Source organism: Mesocricetus auratus, unplaced genomic scaffold, assembly GCF_017639785.1.
Source record: "Mesocricetus auratus isolate SY011 unplaced genomic scaffold, BCM_Maur_2.0 Super-Scaffold_100013, whole genome shotgun sequence".
NCBI lineage: Eukaryota > Metazoa > Chordata > Mammalia > Rodentia > Cricetidae > Mesocricetus > Mesocricetus auratus.
The window spans coordinates 54,327,789-54,336,782 of NW_024429196.1; the positions used below are offsets into that span (position 1 = coordinate 54,327,789).

General features: G+C 41.0%; 1 long non-coding RNA gene across 2 annotated transcripts; it reads right to left on the reverse strand.

Moving 5' to 3' along the window:
* Positions 1-446: 446 nt before the first annotated feature.
* LOC121143513 lies at positions 447-8,424 on the reverse strand. Of its 2 annotated transcripts, none has more exons than XR_005880737.1 (3): positions 8,322-8,424; positions 3,675-3,791; positions 447-544 (listed from the first exon to the last, which is right to left on the reverse strand). It is a non-coding gene; the product is annotated as an uncharacterized LOC121143513 (long non-coding RNA). The 2 variants fall into 2 exon arrangements; XR_005880736.1 differs by lacking the exon at positions 8,322-8,424 and adding an exon at positions 5,215-5,255.
* Between the last annotated feature and the right edge of the window lie 570 nt (positions 8,425-8,994).

The following is an 8,994-nucleotide window of genomic DNA, read 5'->3' on the forward strand; positions in this document are numbered from 1 at the left end:
ATGTGGGGCAGTTCAGATGCATCAAGTCAAATCAGGTGGAGTTGATGAAGTGAGGATTGCTGTTAAGAAATTCTTTGTTCTCTGGAAAACGCAAACATTAATGTTAACAGAGAAATTTTCAACTTTTATATGTATGCATACCAGGAAAGGCAACAATAAGGAAGACAGTAAACATAAAAGAGATTAGACTTTTAGAAAAGGAACCAAGTATACACAGATGACAGTCTATAATTTTGTTTTCTTCTGTGTTATATCAATGGCTCTTTGATATACTACAGAGATTCTGAATTTTATTTTAACAATATGCTTGGATTTAGAGTAGGAGAGCCAATCCAACTCCAAAGCTATCTTCAGTTAAATGAATTGGAACTAAAGAATATTAATAAGCAAAGAGAAATGGATATTATAAGAACAATATAGAGAGATTTAGACATTGATACCACATAGTGAATTATTGTTTGTTTGATGGTCCTCAGGGTAGCTATCCATTCTTCTTCAGGTATTCATACATCCAGTGTGTTTCGCTGTTTGGAGCTGAGTTTTCCTGTGAAGATAAAAACAAAACACTTCTCTATCCTTCTATGAGATCTCTTTACACCTAGTAGAATATGACCTTGTAGATGAGCTGTCATCTTTCCTCCTCCTGAGGTTTCTTCTGTTCAGATTGAATCTTGATTAATTTTTATGGAATCCGAAGATTTTTCTTCTCCTGTGAAAACAAAGGCAAAACCCCTTCCCCAATGTAACACATATCCTGGTTTCCAGATTGAGGTAATTACATCCTTGAAATACACTGGTTGGTTTAGTTCAGAAGTTTTTTCTGTAGTCCACTGTCTTTCTGCAGCTGTTTGTCCTTTTTCATTAGCATTAAGAAAGTTCAAAAAGAGTTATGTAATCTGTGTTTGGGGACCTTTGTTCCCCCTGGCTGTTTATGAAGCATTTCTTTTAAGGTGTGGTTAGATCTCTCAACCACTGCTTGTCCTGTAGGATTGTGTGGTATACCAGTTACATGTTTTATGCTTTGAATAAGATTCATGAACCAGGAGAAAAAGTTGAACCATATTCAAAAGTGGTACAGGGTCCAAGAGTAAGGTTCCCTGAATGCTTACAAAGATTATCCAGAGCAGTAGATTTACAGGTAACTGATTCAAATACTAGGCGACTTCTTATAGAATCCTTAGTTTATGAGAATGCAAGCCCGATATGCAAACAGGTACTGTGACCATTAAAGGTCAGATCAACACCATTGAAGGAATGGGTCTTGTACACAGCTATTATTGAGTATAACGGTCAAGAGACAGGAACCTGGGTAAGAGAGGCCATTTCTAAAGGCTTAAAGAGGCATCAAGATGACAAATGGCCTAACTGTGAGGAAATACAGACCTGGGTTAGGGAAGCAATCTTCAGAAGTTTTAAAAAAAACATCAAAACACTAGATGTTTTAAGTGTGGTAGAATAGGACATCTGAGTAGGAACTGTAGACAAAGCATTCCTAGAAATAATGCTTCTCTCAGGAATGCTTCAAACAGAAGGCCTTAGCCTTCTGGTTTGTATAGGAGAAGTGGCAAGGGAAGACACTGGACCAATGAATGTAGGTAGACCACAGACAAACAAGGTAACCCTCTATAATCAGGAAACTTCTCAAGGGGTCTCTCGAAGGCCCCCATGTCAAAAGTGATCCAGACATTCCCAGTCACTGTAGAGGAAGATTTCTCTCAGGACAATTAGAATATCTACTACCTATTGTAAAAACTAATGGCACTGTAAATGACAGATTAGTTATTGAGGAGGAACCAGTCGATACTAGAGAAAGAACTTACACACAAGCTTGGAAGATCAGAAGCATGGCAAGCTTCCAAGAGGCTTTTACTTTTGCTTTCCTGTTATCCTCACCTGTGCCCATCCCCTGTCCATGCCTCTTTGGGCATAGACAATATTGTTGGCTCACCTCTACAATGATTATTGCTGTTTATGCTTTTCCATAAACACTTTCTGAATTAAATTCTATTATTGGTTGTATACACAGAAAATGATAGCTGCAGAGGCTCTGGTCTATCAGTGGTTTCAGGCATCCACTGGGGGTCTTTGCATCTATCTCCTGGGGACAGAGGAGCACTTTTTTAGATACATGCACTGCCTGTCAATTAAGAGTTCCCCTGCCTTGCCTCTGTTCTCTCTTGCTTCATCCATAGGTGGGGGATTTTTGTGAGGAGGAATGAGCAATGGAAGCACAAAGCCTATAATCAAAGGAGGGAGGCCCCATCCTCCCCCAGGACTTCAGGACAAAACTGAGAGAGGGGAGACTTCCAAGTTCAGAGTTTTTGCTGTGGAAAAGAAGGAACAAAACACACTAATGGCTCAAAGAAGAATGTGTTCTCATGACCTCATGTGAGGGGAGGTACTATGTTTGCTTAGTCTTCCTTTCCTTTTTGGCGGTCAGATCACACAACATGTGAATGGGTAGAAATTTAGGAAACTTAACATACAGACTCCTAGGGTATGGTTTTGTTTGCTTTTGACAGAATCTTACTGTGTATGCCGGGCAGGCCTCAGAAATTCACCATCCTCCTACCTTGCTGCCTCAACCTCTAGAGTGTTAGGATTATAGCTATATAATACTTTGCCTGCCCACACAGGTTTCATATTAGACTAACAAGTAGTTGGTGGAAATATGGGGCATAGGGTGGTTTTGACTTAAAACAAGAAGAATTTGAGGATGAAGAGATGGTTCAACAGTTAATAATATTCACTGCCCTTTCAAAGGACCAGGGTTCAATTACCAGTACCCACTTGGCAGCTCATAACTGACTGTAACTCCGGTTCCAAAGCCCTCCTCTGACCACTGAGGGGTCTTAGAACAGATTATTTATGAGCATAACAAACTTATCCCTGCTGATTTCATCTTTAAAAAATTAGTGATCTTGAAATTTTGGAAACCTCTTTATGAGCAAGAAGGTTATAGAAAGGTTAAGGTTCTCTAGGGAAAGGGTCAACGCACTTCATCCTGTGCCAGAGACGCATGGCACACAGTTGGACTTGCCAGGACACAGGTCACTGCATCGTGTTCTGAGAACTTCTCTTTTATTCAGTTTGAGATAGGAACAGGGAAATCATTTATTTACATATCTATTTATGGGGCCTATATACACATATAGATGTAAATATGGGTGTGTATACACATGCATGAGAGTGCACATGAATATGTGTATGTGTAGATGTGGAGGTCAGAGATTCACATCAGATATATTCCTCATTTGTTCTACAACTTTTAAGTGCTAATTTAATTTGTTACTATTGACTTTATGTTCTGTATGTGTATGCACACATATGATATGTATGTGGGGATGGTGCTGTGGTTAAGTGTGTGTGAGAAGACCAGAGGACAACTTTGTGGAGCCAGTTTTCTTCTTCAACATGTGAGTTACTGGAATTGAATTCAGGTCACCAGGCTTGTGTGGCCTGGGCCTTCACCCACTTAGCCACCTTACCAACTTTCACCTTAGTTTTTGAGACAGGGTCTCTCGCTGAACCAGGAACTTACTGATTTAGCTAGGATAGCTGGCCAATGATCTCCAGAGATTCTCCTATCTGTTTCTCCAGCCCTGACATTACAGGTATACACCACTGCATCTAGCTTTTTCATAGGTATTGAAGATGGGAACTCAGGTCCTTACCTTGAGCAGTAAGAACCTTAGCAACTGAGCCATCTTCCTAGCCCTCAGGAGTTTTAGTTCTTCCAAATTTCCAGGTGATGCTGCCAGACTGGGTACCATGCCTAGAGAACTACTCTGCTGAAAAAACGAGAAATAGCAACATAATTATGACCAAGTTTTGTGTTCATTTTTACATGAATACTATGAAGTTAAGCTTAACAGAAAGTATGGCCAATATAGATCATCCTTCTGGGTTCTTTAGAATCACCTAGAAGACCAGGCTCTGGGCATGCCTGTGAATGATTATTGATATTAGGTTAATTGAATTGGGACAATGGATCTTAATTGTGGGGGCACAATTCTTGGGTCGAGGGTTCTAGACTGACTGAAAAAGAAAAAAGTGAATGGAACATGAAAATTCATTACTCTTTTCCTGATTGTGAACGTGGTGTGAGCAGCCACCTCAAGTTCCTGTTGCCATGACTTCCACACCGTGGTGGACTGTACCATTAAACTGTGAGCTGAAATAAACACTTTTCTTCCCAACTTGCTTTTGTCGGGGTGTAACAGGAAGACTGACATAGTTCTCTTCCAGGACTGTCTATGAGGAATGTTTGTTTATTTCCATGTTGCACTTATTTAATCAAGCTTTCCTGTAAAGAGGATGATGGAGCAAAAATGCAAATCTGGAGTTTTAAAGGTGTGAAGGATCTCACTGAGTTTGCCATCTCAGCTTCTTCTATACAAAGGTAGATGAGAAATTGCTACTGGATTTTGTTGATGTCTTTATGTCAACATTATAGATTTTAATAATTGCAAAACAGAAATATAATTTTCAGTAACCAAATAAATCAAAAATTTTAGACTTAGGTATATTAGACCAAGGTGTGCATATAAGAGGAGCTGAGAAATGAACTTCTGTCAGTACCCTTTATAACATAATAGTGAAAATTCTTCCGGGCAGTTGACTCAAAGGTGGGAAGGTCTGTTTTGGCTCTGCAGCTCCCAGTCCATGAAGGAGTGGCCACTTTGCTTTGGTCTTTGTTGAGGCAGCACAACAGTGAGAGACAGAGTACACTCATCCACTCATGAACTAGGAAGTGAGGAGGGGACTAGGAATTTGTAATTCCTTTCAGAGGCATATTCCCAGTGACCTGAACACCTGTCTTGAGGCTTTACATGCTCAGAGCCCACAGTACCTTTAGCTGCGTCCTACAAGGCTTGCTCCTGGAAACCTGAGTAGGGTGTCGAGGGAGTAAAGAAAGGACAGACACTAAAGAAAGAACAGACATATGTACAGAAAAGCTGGGATCTGATGGGCTATACTTGTTCTGATGGAGAGCACCAACTGCGACAGCAACCCTTGTTAAGAGAAGCTTTATCTTGCTAGCCGCTTTGGTATATCACCCGCCAGTCGCCTGGGCTCTGCCACATTGTAGTCCCCAAATAACACACAAGACGATGCATTAATTATGAAGCTGTTGGCCTTTGCTTGTTTCTTACTGGCTAGCTCTGACTTAAGTAATTACCCCATAATTGCTAATTTAAGTATGTTTCTTACCGGAGAATAGTTCCGGGCTTCCTATCCCATGGCGGTTACATCTCAAACTCTCCTGCGTTTCTCCTTCCCAGAATCCTCCTGGACTCCTAGTCCCTCCTATCTAGATTCCCTATAGGCCAGACAGTGCTTTATTGACAAATAACAGGCAAATAACAGGACTTCCCCAACAAACCCTAAACTTCAGGGAGTTTATTTCATCCGTTTGAGTGGAGGAGGCAGGCTTATAGCATACAGCTGAATACAGGGAGTGGGTTATCTAATCATGTTAGGGGGTCTCTACAGATTGGTCTCCATCTGTGGTCCTCCCAGAGGAGGAAGCTGCGGATGATAGTTTATGTGTACACTGGCAACATTTGCACTTGGACTAGAGGAAGGTTTTGCCATCCCTCTGTGCCTCACCTGAGGAAGGGTTTACCTCTCCCATGGGTCAGAGGCATTTGGGTTCTTGACATGGCTGTGCCCATATCAACAGCACACATTCTCTCCACTCCCCACAACCTCCTAATGGCACCACACTGGGAGCAGAACCTTTCACACCTGGACCCATATTTGGAAGCACTTCCCATATTTAAACCACAGCAAAGCTTGTATTGGATAGTCAAAAATGCTAAACATTATTTTCATATTGGTAAAAAGGTGATTATGATCATGAAAGGTTAAAACACATTCTATTTTTCAAAACCAATGAAAGGGAGAATTTCTATATTAGTGGATTAAGTAAAGGGATCTTAAGAAATTGAAGAAGTGGCTTAGCAATGATTTTTTTAATTGCCTTATTTCATTTTTAGTCCCAACATTCATATCTGCAATCTTATCTAATCTGAGACAGCCTGGCTTTGTTGGCTAACTAAGTGAAGTTTGTACTCTAGAAAGAAGGTAGAATACAAACAAAAGAGCTGGGAAGTAACTTAAGCAAAGGAATTAGAATTTAGTGGATTAGTTAAGGTATAAGTATACTGATTTATTTTGACAATTTTTTAATGTACCTAACAAATTAATAAGACTCATGCTTACAAAATCTTTGGAACATCCACCTAATTTTAACATAGAAATAAATGTTTAGGTAAATAGAAAATTAAATTTGTTAAATTAATAATCATTGTAAGAATTTCCAGCACAGGGCCTTGGACACGGGAGGGAGTGCTCCACCACCGAGTTCCACTCCACTCCTTACATCTTGTATTTAATGGAGATGTAATAACTTTCCTTTAACATTGAAGTTTAGAAAATTATATTGCTACTTAGAGAAACTTCAGTTTCTTGAAACTAATGGCCATTACAATGCTATGTATGTGATAATGACATTGAAGATTCAGTATTGTACACATTGGCCAGGTGAGGGCCCAAATGATCTCTCCTACAGAGAAAAGGATAATGTTTATTGAGCATCGAACATATTTTCACTGAGAGATTCCTTTTTCCATTGATAACTTTCTGCTTGTGTCATTTCCATGAAGGTTCTGCTGATTCCCTGTAGCTTCTTGCTGAGGCCGTAATCCATGTTGGCTCCTAAAAGACATGATTACTTATTACCCGTGACCATTCTTTAGTTTCGAAAAAGAACAAATGAACTGTGCATTCACTATAGTTTTGTAAATGTATTTGGTCAAAAGGAGGATTCTTGGCTGTGTGCCAGTAACGGACTTTAGGGACCTTGTTTAGGGTCATTTGCCTGATTTTATAGAATTGGCTTGGGCTGAAGAGATGACTCAGGGTTAAGAGCACTTGCTTCTCATACAGGGGATTCAGGTTAAGTTCCCAGCAGTTACAACAGGCAGCTCACAATGGTCTCTAGCTCCAGCTTCAGGGGGTCTGACTCCCCTCTTCTGGTCTCTGCAGGCACCAGGAAGCATATCGTACTCATATAGACACAGAGATATACGTATACATAAAATAAAAATAAAGCATCTTTTTAAATTGGTTCAACTTTAGTCTCAAGATGAAGTTTACAAAAAGCCACCTCAAGGAAGGACCAGGATCCCTGAGAGGCCGTGGTGTGAACAATGAAGAAAAAAGACCTGTCCTGTGTGTGTACTAATCTGATCAACTTTATCATGCCACTGAATTGAAAGTCATCTTGGGAAGTCACTTGGCAGGCAAACCTGGAAACCTCTGGTTCAGAAAACTAGCAGGTAGATGGTGATTCTAGCCCGTGTTTTATTTTCTTCTTTCTCTTTTCCTTTTTTCTCCCTTCTCTTGCCTTCTTTCATTTTTGGCGATGGAAGATTTATGCCGTTCAGCACTCACAGAGGATGTTTTCATAGGCTCTAATGAGGTCCCAGCAGTTTTTAACAATAACAGGACATTACTGTTTCTAAGATATATTATGTGTTTTTCCTCATCTTTCTCCCTTGAATGAAATGTAGAGAAGCATGCTAACTCCCAATTCCCATTCCTTTACTCTGACAAATGGTTCAGTTACTTAATAAGGCTAACTACCTTGCTGCGATTTTTATACACTCATTTAAATAAAATCTCCAGAAGAGCATACTTTGCATGTGTTTTCTGTTGGATTACCTGAGTTCACGTGAACAGCTGTTTCTTAGTGGCTGTGGAAGTCTTGTCTAATGCCGCTCTTGCTACTTCTGCATTCTAAGGATGTCTTGTGCAGTTTGCTGACCCTTGAGAGCTGCCCCTGAGAATGTGCCAAGTCTTCTTGCTCCGTTTTGTTTTACTATCACAGAATACCTGAGTCTGGGCAATTACTAAGGAAATGAGGTCTCACTGGCTCACTGTCCTGGAAAGTCTAAACGCATGAGCTGAGGGTGCTGGACATGCTACAACTCAGGGGCTAAGCAGGTGCATGCAGGAGGCATACACATGTGAGAGAAGAAGAGATTTAAGAAAATTGAACTTGACTTTTACCAATCCATTTTGATGAAATAATTCAGTCCCACCAGACCTGACATGTTCCCTCAAAAGTATTGCTCCCTTCCCTAGGAAAGGTTCAGGGAGCCACCTTCAGAGCCTCACAATGGAGTAGAGTCTTCCAGCACATCAGCCAATGGAGAACAAAATACAACCAAACCACAGTGCCAGCGTCCTCCTACGTTTTGGGAGCAGTCCACAGTGTCACCCATGGCTTCAACGCTATGGGACTCACTCACTTTTCTGAGCTGTCTGGGAAGGTCAGCCTTCTCTAATCACTGTGTTGCAAGCCATGTCTGTAGAGGGGTTTTTAAGGGAAATGCACTTTCAACAAGAGAGAGCCTTGGCCTTGCGTGACTTAACTTGGGCACTCCCGGCATTTGTTCTTGTGTGGTGACTGCTTTTGGAGCCAAGTCTAGAGGTATTTTTTTTTCTTCTTAAAGGTCAGACAGATTAGACATACGCAAAAAAAAAAAAAAAAAAAAGAAAGGAACCAAGATGTGGCCCACAATGTAACAGAGAGATTCCAATGAAATCAGGCATTTTCCTCTGAGAAACACAAGAGTGTAGGGAAAGCTTTACAGCAGCAGGTGGGGGCGGGGTGAGGGCCCCGGGGGGGGGCACCAGGCAGGAAAGCTCACAATCTGTATTAGTGTGTTCTATTTTGGTTCTGGGTTGGGGCTAGCTTTGGAGCTTGGATCTGTGGCTTTCCCTCTGCCCTGAAATTAACTTGTTATAAATGGACGAGTTGCGTCTCCCACCCAGCAAAGGAACAAGCTTGAAAAACCATTCTGGGAAATGTGCTGAATCATTTGTTCCAGGCACAGAAAGTCACCATGCCCCGAGAAATGGACCATTGGAAAAGTCTCTGGGACAAGCACCCTGATTCTACGGCTTTCACCTACTGCTCAT